The sequence below is a fragment of the Culex quinquefasciatus genome, chromosome 2, assembly GCF_015732765.1.
Source record: "Culex quinquefasciatus strain JHB chromosome 2, VPISU_Cqui_1.0_pri_paternal, whole genome shotgun sequence".
Taxonomy (NCBI): Eukaryota; Metazoa; Arthropoda; class Insecta; order Diptera; family Culicidae; genus Culex; species Culex quinquefasciatus.
The window spans coordinates 188,599,405-188,612,503 of record NC_051862.1 but is presented as its reverse complement, the minus strand read 5'-3'; the positions used below and the strand labels follow the sequence as shown (position 1 = coordinate 188,612,503).

Below are 13,099 nucleotides of genomic sequence, written 5' to 3'. Positions count from 1 at the left end.
GACAAACCGAATACTTGGTATACAAAATGGCCAGAAGGACACACACAAAAACAGGCAGCACTAAAAAGCTAGCGAACCGACGCAAACGGCGCTGAAATAAAAGCTCCTGCCATTCATTTGGGAGCGATGCTTTTCAAGCTTTCTAGATCCTGGCCAGTCAACGGCAGTGTGGTGGCAGTAGCGCTTTTGGCAGTGATTTTATGTGTTTGGAAGTGGACAACATCCCGCGTCCACCCACACCCAACTGTGTCCAAAACGGGGATGCCACTTTTGTTCCGAAACGCTCTGAAGTGGGTCTGAGCGATTTTTTTTTATTTCTCCTTTTTTTCGACAGTGCGATGCTTCCACTTTGAATATAAATATTTTTTATTTGCCAGAATCTTTTGAATGGCTTTGGTGCACTTTAATTTTTATTTGACGAGCAAGGGTAGCTTGTGGGGGACTTTTTTTACTTCGCGATTTGACCAACATTTAGTCAGCGTGAGTCAGGTCGCAGGGAATGCTCGGAGAAGCTTTTGTTTGGGGAAATATTCACGCTCAAGAGGCAATTTGGCTGGATGACCAATCGTAGTAAATGCAAAGTGGAATATAGTCCGTTGATGCCGCTCTTGAAAAGAGATGCAAAAGGTTTATGAAACTTCTATAGTTGGTTTGGATTTGTTCAGATTTACGTGCGCTTTTTTCTGTTATTTAGATCATCGAGAGTCAAACAACGCTGTCAATCCAATGTGAAAACTGGTCTAAACATCAACCTCGAAAAGCAAAAGTATCTCAAAATTGCGCTGTGAACTAGAAACTCCAAAACAAAACAAATACAAAAAAAGCAAAATCACAATTCCTCCCCCATTGGAAACGGGGAAAGAAAAATAAAATCGGAAAAACAAAAACAAAGGCAAAAATAAAACCGAAAGCGGTCTAATTGAGGCACGACCGAAAATCGTGACCACTGGATTTGGCCACCGCACGGTCGGACTCTAAGACAGGTAGCTTTCCCGCAGAACAAGTGGATCGCGCGCGGTCAAAATGTGGATCAGTAGCAGCCTGCAGCCACCGAACCAAGCTTAAAGATTAAGAACGTCGTCGTTGGTCGCTTTCGGTTATTATTTTTTCCTCCATGATCCAGTTACGGCGTCAAGACCTGGGTCAGGCCGCGCGCGCGCAACCTGCTCAAGTCGTGATGCTCAGCTTCGGAGCGCGCCTGAGCTGGGGACAGGTTTTATTGCCCGGTTTCGATCTGGCATTGCATTGTTTTGAAGAATTGGCGATTGCGTAAAGCGCTCGAAGTGGGCAAGAATTTATGTAACTTACTTTGTTGCCTAATGAAAGGGTTTTTGCTAGCGGTGGACTCACCTGTACAGAAGAAAGGATAAATAAATTTATTAAAATTGGGAATTACAAATGATACACAAAATTAATCGCTACTAGTAATGCTCTTCCACTTTCTCAGAAAAAAAACGAGATAAAAGAATAACAATTGATCGAAAAAATATGTAAGCCGAAATAAATAAAAAAATATAAAATAATTCATATATGCAACTTTTTGTAGCATAGCTGAATTATTGTTTTAAGCAATTTGTAACACTTTTTATTTAAATGTTTTGATGATAAGTGAAGTTTGTAAATTTTCACGATTTCACAAATTTGGAAAATTTGAAAAGTTCCCGAGATCCTCAAGAAAAATAACAAATTTTACAAATGTTTTATCCATAAAGGTTTCTAATTAATATTTGACTAGTTTTTAAGTGTAAAAAACGTGATTTTTACTTCGAAACTTTTGAGTAGAACTATTTGATTTGAAAGAAAAACAAACACTAAAATTTAATTGTACAACATTCAATAAGAAAAGAAAAATAATTCAAATAAAAAACGTATTTTTTCAAAACCATCAAATTTTTACAATATCAGGAAAGTTAGATTGCAGAGCAAATTTTATGTACTCAAAAACAAAAATAATTATGCCTGAAATAAAAAAAAAAATCTTCAAGTTTTCTATGAACTAGAGGTGGGCAAAAAAGTGCTAGTTGCTCAAAGAGCCGGTTCACTAAAAAGAACGAACGAATCATGGCTGATTAGAAAAAGAGCCGCTGTTCTTTTTGAAACTCTGGTCTTTTGTATAAAACCGTTCCAAGATGGAATGATTTTCAGAACTTGTATCTATTTTTACGTTTATAAATGTAATAGACAGAATTTTCAAAACTTTGTAGTCACAAATTATTCAGTACTACCCGAATATAAGTTTGAACATGGAAAATTTAACCAAAATATTTAAAAAAAAAACAAATCTTCTAGCCTGATAAAACTTCAGCAATTATCAACTTTATCGATTTAATCAAAATGTAGAAAAGAATTCGCAGGATATTTTCTCGAAATATCAGCATTTGTTCATTTTTGACAGAAAGAAATGCAATTTCGTAAAATAAAGAGTAATTTTCTCCAAAATCATAAATTTGAGTTTGGGTGTTATGCAATTGTTCGAACGTTTAAGTTTGAATAGAAATCTTGACATAAAGCGAAGCGCATTTTCTTGCCTTATGTAATTTTTTTCAAATAATTTAAACAAGTCTATTAAAAAACTATTAAAAAATCACACCATTCTTAAAAATAGCCTTTTTATCAAAATTTCAAATGAACCGCTCTTTTTAATGAGCGAAAAAAAACGGCTCCTAAAAAAGAGCGGTTCTGCCCACCTCTACTTTAAACAATCAATTGTGTACATATGCGATTCAAATAAAATTTTGAATTTTGGAACCCATACCACTCCGATTTTGTTAAAAGCCTAATTGATAATTTGAGTTGTTTTTTTTTTCCTCAAAACAATAAAAAACGTATGAAGCATTAATGGATATTTTCTGCTCTTTATTTGATATTAAGTTTGTTTTTATTTTCAGGAAAAACATTAATAATTTTGTAAATTTTTAGTGAAAATAGTAGTGCAATCAACTGAAAACATATGCATTTTCCGAAATTTATTATAACGTTTAAAATTATTTTAAATATTCTGGAAATTCCCGTGTACAGTTCCGCTAAGTGTTTTTTTTTTCATGAAAAAATAGATTTACTGATAACAACAATTTGAGTACCATTTTATTGAATGAGGCAATTTTCAAAAAAAAAAGGATGTTAAAGCTCGGTTCATTCTAGATTTAAAACTTGTACAATTCATATTATTTCAATCTTAAATGAAATATTCAAGTTTTTTTGGTAGGTCCCGTGAGAAAATCCAATTAAATTTGATTATTTGATGTAATGGTCCCCGTAAAACTGATTTCAGCTTATTCAGCAGGTTATTTTCAGCTTGATGAATAACATAGGAAGATGTTTAATTTATAACTAAGTGTACATAGAATTTTCCGACTTAAAAAAAAAACAAAACAAAATAAATTTACACGCTTACAGAGTAAAAAACGTGGTAATATTACATCTGGGAAGGAATAAAACTTTTATGTCATAAAAATTCGTAATTTTACTTCTGAAAATGTGTAATTTACCACTGATATAATATCACTTTTTCAGACTAAATTGATGTAAAATTACATCATAAAAGAGGTAATATTCAACCTTCCTAAATTACACCCTCCAAAACAATTTTTATTATTAATTTTGGAAAACCCCACAAGTTCAGATCATTGTCTATATCGAAGTACTGTGCAACAAAGTTAAAAAATGAATGAGAAATTTAAATATATTTTTTTTCTTCTAAAATTCTGTAAAAATCAGAAAATTGTTGAAAAACAATCTGAAACTATTATTTTAGACTCGATTAAAAGAACAACTGCTAGATGAGATATGGCATTCAAACAAATATATTTCGTTTATATTTGTCAATGCCCAAATTTTAACTAAAAAACTAACTTAATCCACCTATGTGGTTGGAGCCTTCCTCACTCATTACCAACAATAGCTGATTTCTGGAGTTATTTTTTGAAAAGGTCCAATAAACCAAATTTTCAGTTTTTTGCTTTTTGGGTGTTTTTGGAACCGCCTTGAGTCAGGGGTATTAAAAAACACCCAAAAAGCAAAAACTGAAAATTTGGTTTCAAAAAAAAAAACTCCAGATATAATGGGGTTGTATACACATTTCATCTATTTTTTAGATCCGGAATAAAAAAGTACATCAATATCACTTAAGTGGCCATATCTCGAGACATGGTTGCCAGATCTTCAATGTTTTGGACTCGTTGGAAAGGTCTTTTGATAACATAACCAACGATGGATCGGATAGTAGAGCCGGACATAGTTTACATACATTTAAGTGAGATCCGGATATATGTGAAAACACATTTTTATACATAACTTTTGAACTTCTTATCGAAACATCAATCTGTATAAAACTCGATCTATGGGACCCTAAACCAAGTCGAATGTAATAGGTTCGGGTCAAATCGGTTCAGCCAGTGCCGAGAAACATGAGCTAGTTTATTGGTCACATACATACATACACACAGACATTTATTCAGTTTTTGATTCTGATTCGATATGTATACAACAAGGTGGGTCTACGACGTTTTTATATAAAGTTCATTTTTAGAGCAGGATTATAGCCTTACCTCAGTGAGGAAGGCAAAAATGGCAAATAATGTGCCAATTTGAATTTTTAGTGAATTCATCTTTTGAACAGTTTTCAAATAATTACATTTATAGTTTTTTTTTAACAAGTCAACCCTTAAATTAATTTTCAAAAACATACACACATTTTTATTTAATCAACACTTTATCCGTACTCGCTCCTAAAGCCCTATGGCTAAGGCTACCAACTGTACGGATTTTTTCCTTATCATACGGATTTTCGAACCTCTTCGCTGATTTTTATCAGGCCGGAATTTTGGTAGGGAATTTTACGCATAATACGGATTTGTACGGAATTTTAACAACTTTTTAATCATTGAGTTGCTTTTTTGATTTGGTCGAAGCTTTTGATAACTACAAATTATTATTTTTCTGTGAGTTTGATTTAAAAAGGGAGAGTTTTCCGAGGTTTCCTCAATATAAACTTAATTATCAATAATTCTAGAGTGTTTGAACTATTGTCTTCCATATCTTGAAAGGACCTTTTAAAAAACTCTAGAATTCATCTTTTAAAAATTCCTTACTAAATATATTTATCCATTTCCAAAGGCTTTCTAAAACTTGTGAAAATATTTGAACATTTGAATTAACAAATCTAGATTTTTTTAAAGGTCCTATAAACGATTGTGTTTCACATGTTTTAGGACCTTTTCAATAAAAAAAAAAACTCTGGAAAAGTGTTCGTGAAAACACTAAGAACGATATTATTCGTAAAAGCAAACTTGACATTTCGTAAACTTATAAACGATTAACAAAAAATAAAAAATAATAACATAATGATTTGATTCAAATCACGGCCTTTTTAAAATTTGTTAGCTGTAAAAACGACACAGTTTTATATTTTTAATCCTCAAATATATTAAATTTAATTTATCAAAGTAATTCATTGACAGTTTTTGTTACACCATGGTGTCATTTCGGCAATGTGTACGGATTTTTGCTCAGCAAGAGTTGGTAGCCTTACCTATGGCAATTGTTTGTACAACGGTAATAAAAACACGACCTTCTCTGTCAAGAAGGGCCTCGAAGTTATTTTTTTAGTTGATTTAAAAATCCATTTTGAATCCTTTGAAATCGTACAAAAGGTCATAGTGCTCAAAAAATAAGCTTTATCATCGTGAACAATAATCTCACAAATTTAAGCCTAATTTTAGTACCCAATTACACTAGAAAAAATAATTAAATTTTATCTTAAAGCAATCATTTAAAAATTAATAAACCAATGAACTGAAAACACCTTAAAAATTGGAGTTGCGTTATTTGCATGTAACATGTTGATTATATTGATGTTAAAAATATAAGCATAAGCATAAGCATAAGCATAGGTGCCCACCCGCAGTTGCTACTCCGTTATTGACCAGGACCTCCAGAAGTTACATCCACGAGCCGTGGAAGATGAGTGGGTGCTATCTTTCCTCGCTTCGCAACTTCTCAAAGGCCCCTATCATGCTGATCAATACCGGCGCCGGCCACGACCAGTGGTAGAGTCACGGGGAAGTGGATGGGAATGTTAGTCCGATACTTGAGTGATAGAGATCGCCCAATCGACTGCTTCTCCGACAGAGTATCACATGAGTTTTGAGGGGGTTAGTAGATGGGTATGAGGTCAGGATTCACGAATGGCAGTGATGTGACCATGAGCATTTTGTTTATCGGTTGAATTTTTTAAATCTTAGGCAGCCGGCTGCGGAAAGATAAATTAGTGATGATTTAGAAAGTTTTTTAATCGAACGCGTGCCAACCGAGCATAAGTGCTATGGGCTGGACTTATCAGTATATTATTACTGTTTCTACAATTTAGATAACGCGAGCAAATTGCAAATCTCTTCGCAGCACACAATACACGACAAAAATGCGAAACAAAAGGCACACACCAAAAAAATCACTTTTCACTCCGAATATTTTTTACGACCACGCGCTCCCTTTGTCAATTATGCACTGATGACGCTGCATTTTCAGAGGGAAATCTTCTCCTCGCATCACACAATACACGACAAAAATGCGAAACAAAAGGCACACAAAAAAAATCACTTTTCATTTCGAATATTTTTTAGGACCACGCGCTCCCTTTGTCAATTATGCACTGATGACGCTGCATTTTCAGAGGGCAATCTTCTCCTCGAAGCACACAATACACGACAAAAATGCGAAACAAAAGGCACACAAAAAAATCACTTTTCACTCCGAATATTTTTTACGACCACGCGCTCCCTTTGTCAATTATGCACTGATGACGCTGCATTTTCAGAGGGCCGATTATATTGATGTTAAAAATATCATTAAAAAATCTGAAAAAGGGAAAAAAAAATCAGTTTAAAAAAGCTAAGCCTTTCAGCCTTTAACCAAAAATAACAGTATTGAAAAATAGCCTTTATTCGATCCAAAATTCAAAAATCTTAAAAAACAATTTAAAATCTTATAAAAACAAGTTGTCCAACCTTTGATTGTTTGACACAGTCGGAATTTGAACACTCTGTTCTTAGTTCCGAAATTTCAGAAACGATTGTTCACGATTTTTAGGAATTGACTTTTCTCCGTGTAAGCCATGTTACATTCATAAGACTCGTTTAACATCCATATATCAAAGATTTACAGTCAACGACCAGAACTACTCCAAACCATTCGTTACATCCCGCAAAAAAAAGAAGAATGCATTATTCCAGACTCCCGTCCCAAAGCTCACGCAAACCAAATCCCGGAGACGCCAAAACCATGTACGAATAGTAAACCAGCGGAAACATCCACTTTTCGAATACAACGAAAAAAATCCCACCAAGCTCAGGATACATGAATTTGGATGAAATTCGCCGCGACAAACACTATTCCGCCATATATTTATGCAAAAGCGCATGTTACGCGACAGTTCGCGTGAACTTTCGTCCCCGGAAAGCAACAACCAAAAAAAAGTGTAATAATAATTCGGGTTTTGTATTCATGAGAATCAGCACCATTGTGGGACAAATTTGCTTCGCCAAACAACCTGTCACCCACGCGCGTTTGTGTGTGTGACTCTGTAAACAGTGAGTTTTCTTCAGGGAGGAAAAATTTCAACATCGGGAAGCTCGATTTTTATTGTGTTGGGTTGACGCTTCAGTTCCTGTTCTTTTTCTGTGTATTTTACAGACGACAAAACCAGCCAAATGTGACACATGGTGACAAATGTTCAAACCTTACTAAAAACAAAACTCGCGTCTAAACTAAGGAAAAGGTGATAAATTGGCCTTTGGTTGAATTTATTCGTTCGTCAAATGCGGCTTCAAAGAACGCGACTCTTCTCCCACCGTTCGCACCTTGCTGGTTGATTGATTGTCAAACAAAACGCAAGTGCCGTTATAAAAATCGCTTTCAAGTTAATGAACTGCCAAAGAAAAATCAAACTTTTGCGTAAGTGATCATAAAAAAAGAAACGACGATTGCGACCTCTTCCTGTCGGTTGACGACGAACAGTAGAGAAAAAAAGAGTAGGTATTGACACAAATAAATTTAGTCAAGTGACTCAATCAATTTGGGAAGTCACCTTCTTCGAGACTTCAACCTTGCCTTCAACAATCAGTATATGAGAAGAACTGGTTGACGGAGCACTCTTTGGTAAGAATCCATCTCGACGTTGACGGTAGAAGCAGTTTTAGCTGAATGAGCAGCAATCGGTTTCCATGACCGCCGAAATTTAATATGAGCTTTGCACGTTGGTTATTTTGTGCTGTAACAAAAAAATTTATCCACATAAAAGTGCGAAACTCACAGTTAGGAATCATAGTTATGCATCCCGCCCGTGTGGATCAATCGGACCGCGCACTGGATTCACAATCCAGAGGTTGCTGGTTCGAATCCCGCGGCGCTCTAAAATTCTTTGTGTAAATATGGGTATCCGGCGCCGTCGCTCCGTGCCGTACTCAAACACTTAGGAGCCCAATGTGGCGAAGTCCTTGTAGAAAAAAGGAAGACACTAGTGGTTGGTACTAGCAATAGTGGCCGTTATGCGTCTTATAAATTTTTCTTTTGAAAATGTGTCTGAACATGAAAAAAAAAACTCTAAAAGTCCAAATATAATATTGTTTGCATGAAAAACAGATCAACCTGGCAGCACTGACTGCACCATCTGCAAGCGCCGTTCCACGGTGATCGGATTTTTTTTTAAAGTTCTCGTAAAACCGTTTACCTTCCCAACCGCGAGGGTATAGTTTACGACGCGCCTAATCTCTGGAAGTGGTTCCCACGTGCCGGTGGTAATGCAGCACAGGTTTGTGCAATCAATATTGCACCCTGATTGAGTGAGTTTCCTCTTTTTTTCCCCTTTCGCTCCAATGATTGAGCTGTGAAACCCGGAAATCGGATTATATTTTAAAGGTTGAAAAAAAAAAACCCAAGTTCTTCAACATGTCTAACAAATTTCTGCTGTTCGTCCTTTTTTTTCCAAGGAACCACATCATGACAACCGACATTTTATGGGAGGTGGGTTCCCCGTTCCAAAATCGGCTTACCCGAAGGTATAAGTAGCTATAAATAAATAAAATCACATTTGTAGCAGCATCCTTCCGAGCGTCGATGCACAACCAGACTAGACGACGACTTCTACGAGATTCCTTGGTGACTTTTGGACAAGTTGCTTTGGATGCTGTCTAGGTTGGGTGGTTCTTCCTTTTGAAATGTCAATGATTGGGGCGAACCTTATGAATATTTGCTTTTGAGCTGACTTGGAATGTCAGCTGCTCTTGGACTAAATACAGGAATGAAGCGTTATTGGTTCTAGAAGGGAAATCGAAAAGTTGAATAAAATCAGGATGTGACAATCTTCCCCGCAAAAAAAAATGTCCCAAAAACATTGCTCGGTGATTGCTGCCATAAATATAGAGAACCGACAAGGTTACTCTTATTTTGGGTGCTGTCGAAATATGATTGGATTTTTGATGGACTTTTGCGGGACCAAAGAAGGATAATGTACTTCTGCCGAGAGGAAGGAAAGGTTGCCTCCTCGGGATAATCTCGTTAAGCGGTGCCGAGAGTGCAGCTGAGAAATTGAACGGGTTGACCGACTGGAAAGTTGATTGATGCGAACGATTTTGGACGGGCAGGAAAAGAATTCTTTTTTTTTTGGTGCATGAAATGGAGCATGATTGCGTTTTGATTGACATCGTAAGATAAATAATCACGATCCAAAAATAAATTGAAATTCTACATAACGACCATTAAGCTTTTCGCCAATGATTTCATGCTTTTTTCCATAATCACGACTTCAATTAGAAAAAAAAATAAATTGTAACTTTTCAGCGGAAAGCTTAAGACGGCGAGTTTCCTAGAACAAAATATGCAGGAAAAAAGTCATCGCTGCTTTTAAATGTGTCTTATAGGAAATTTGCTCAGCTTTTCAATGCTTCAAAGAGCGGAATAATTCTTTGAAAAAATTCTGAGATATCCATTTTTTATTCCTTCATCATTTATCGGAAACTGTTCAAATAGCAGTTCAGGAAACTTGTTGAAGTATTTGTTGTATATGTCATTTACTCATCAAAATGTGCAAAATAAGACAACTTTATAGAAGATGTATGAAAATTCAAAAATCGGTATCTTTTGAAGGAATTTTTTGATCGGTTTGGTGTCTTCGGTGAAGTTTTTTTTTTCTTATATTATTTTTATTAGGTCCTTTTAGGAGCTGTGACCAGGTTGGGACCGAGGATCAGTAACTTCGGTAAAGTTGTAAGTATGGATAAGGACTACACTGAAAAAAATGATACACGATAATTTTTTTTTGGTGACTTTCATTTCAACTTTTTCTCACTAAAACTTGATTAGCAGAAAAACAATATTTTTATTTTTCTTATTTTTTTATGTGTTTTAGGGGATATCAAATGACAACTTTCCAAACATTTCCAGATTGTGCAAAATTCTTCGACCGAGTTATAAATTTTTGAATCAATAAAGATTTTTTCAAAAAATCGAATTATTGGTCGCAAATTTTTTTTTACATCTTTTTTTCGATGTAAAATCAAATTTGCAATCAAAAAGTACTCCAGTAAAATTTTTATTAAGTGCACCGTTTTCAAATTATAGCCATTTTTAGGTAACTTTTTTGAAAAAAGTCGCAGTTTTTCATTTTTTTAAATTAGTGTACATGTTTGCCCACTTTTGAAAAAAAAAAATTGTTTGAAAAGCTGAGAAAATTCTCTATATTTTGCTTTTATTAATTTTGTTGATACGACCTTTAGTTGCTGAGATATTGCCATGCAAAAGTTTAAACACAGGAAAATTGTTTTTTTATAAGTCTCACCCAAACAACCCACCATTTTCTAAAGTCGATGTCTCAGCAACTAAACATTCGTGAAATTTTCCAATCTTTTCGAAAATAATATTTTTGAATTTTCCAAATCAAGACTAACATTTGAAAAGGGCCAAACATTCAGTATTACGCCCTTTAGAAATGTTCATGTCGGTCAATATGTCAACCAAAATATCACCTGGAATGATCACAAACGTACCATGGAAACGTGAATATCGCGATATTTACTTTACGAATTTTTGAACTATGAAAAATGGGCACGAAATATCCAAGAGCCGTGAATATTTTTTTTATTTCCATTACTGTTATTCGTAATTTATGATTTCTCGCAAACTTTTTTTAGTGTAGTGTTTTCTTTACAATTAATCATTAAAATTTGATTGTTAAAGTTGTTTAATATCGACCTCAAAAGAAGGTATAGTTTAAATATGATTAAATAAATTTAAAAAAATTACTTGAGGGGATACATACATGTAGAAAATCACAAAATTGCACATTACAGAAAATTGATTAAATCCACTTAAAAGATGATTTTCAATCACTTCTGAAAGTTTCATGAAGATATTTCACGATTAAACTGAGTTAGAAACGATTTAAGCTCAGAATTTCACCATGCGCAAAGCCAACTGTCTAACTTTCTGAGCGTTTTTCTCTGAACACCAAGTTGATTTACGGGTGCCACGATATCTCAAGATGGGACGGACCAAATTGGCTGAAATTTTGGGTGAAGACTCCAAAGACATATCCCGTGTGCATGACGAAGCCCGATTTTGAAATTTTGAATTTAAAAAAAAAATACAAAAATCTAAAACTGGCGATTTTTTATATGAAAAACAGCAAAATATTTTTATCTTTTTTTTTAATACAGATTTTGCAAATCGGCCTTCGTCATGCACACGGAACCGGTTTGACGAGTCTCCACCTAAATTTTGAGCCGATTTGGTCAAAGCAATGTTGAGATATCGTGGCACCCGTTTTTTGAAACTGCTAACTTCAAATAGCTATATCTCGGCAATGATACAACCAAATGTCTTCAAATTTGTTTTGTTAATAGATGAAAATGTATATTTTAATGCCCTGAAAACAGATTTTGAAAAAAAATTAAGTGTGTGCTCAAACCAACCTCTGACATTTTTGCCGATTTACATGTATGTAACCCCTTAAACAGTAAGATTTAAAAACATCTAATATTTCATAAAAAGGCACATACAAAAAATATAGTTTTCTTTTCAAATGAAAACATCTGTTCACGGTTATATTTGCCATTTAGTTCTTAACGTTGTATTTAAGAACGCATAAGTCTACCAATCAAATCACTCTCAAATTAACAACCTTTCCATTTGCTCTTCTCTTTCCAGGTAAACATCAATCGATTTATGCTCTCCCTCTTCCACCGCACCCTCCCCAAATCAGACAACTCATAATCTGGTAAGCAATCGAGGAAAGATAAAAAAACACGACACCAGAAGCAAAATAAACCAATTGAAACGCCATTTCTCGTTTGGTGTTTTCCCTCCTTCCCCCTTAGAAAGCAGTCGAAATCCGCGCGCTTTATTTTTTTTTTTGCTTTTCCACCCCTGCGCTCTCGACAGAATTATAGAGCAATATATACCGGGGCGCAAGAAAATCATCCAATCGAAATGAATCAATTTATCTCGAACGGCGCAGACTTTCTTCGAGGAGCGAGGAAGAAGAAAAAACCAGGGCAAAATTCGCCGAGCCGTCGGAAATCTTTCCGATACGATTTTTTAATCACCGTAAAATTTCACGTTCGAAACTTTTCCATTATTTATCACCACCCCCCAAGAAGCTTCGTCCAGCAACATGCCAGCAATCGAAGTTCTGGTTGTCAGGGTTCTGCTGAAAAAAAAGGAAGGATAAACTGAGGCCACCGAAAGTTGTTCGTTTTTATTTTTGTTTTTGCTACCGCTTCAAGATTGTTTGATTATGCTGTCTAGGATCCGGAACATCAGCTATTTATTTGGCCGACTTCAGGTGAACGGAAGCGATACCTCTACAGAGGGGGAAAAAAGTGGTGTTGATTTCACTTTTAGCGATTTTCCCGCCACTCTGGAAAACTGCCAATAGAGCAGTACAGAGTGTGCGGAGGTGGAAAACATAAAGCATCACTGAAGAGATGAACTGCAGTGAATTAACCTGAGCAGCAGTGTGCAGGCAATATTTTATTCATCTGTTCAAAACCAATCCCCACCGAGCACACCTCTGATGACCCTTGAACTCCCGGCATGTACCGAGTTT

General features: G+C 35.3%; 2 protein-coding genes across 7 annotated transcripts in view; one reads left to right on the top strand and one right to left on the bottom strand.

Moving 5' to 3' along the window:
* LOC6041615 (rab3 GTPase-activating protein catalytic subunit) overlaps window positions 1-13,099 on the bottom strand; it is a 302,640-nt gene that overhangs the window by 197,215 nt on the left and 92,326 nt on the right. The gene's annotated exons all lie outside the window — the stretch shown is intronic.
* Window positions 1-13,099, top strand: part of LOC6035256 (leucine-rich repeat-containing protein 4C) — a 274,948-nt gene that overhangs the window by 172,392 nt on the left and 89,457 nt on the right. The window contains exon 1 of one of the 6 annotated variants that reach the window (XM_038251421.1): window positions 12,199-12,268. The exons of the other annotated variants lie outside the window; for them this stretch is intronic. The gene's annotated coding sequence lies outside the window, so the exon portion shown is untranslated. Of the gene's footprint in view, window positions 1-12,198; window positions 12,269-13,099 lie in introns of those variants that run through there. 6 annotated transcript variants of the gene reach the window in all.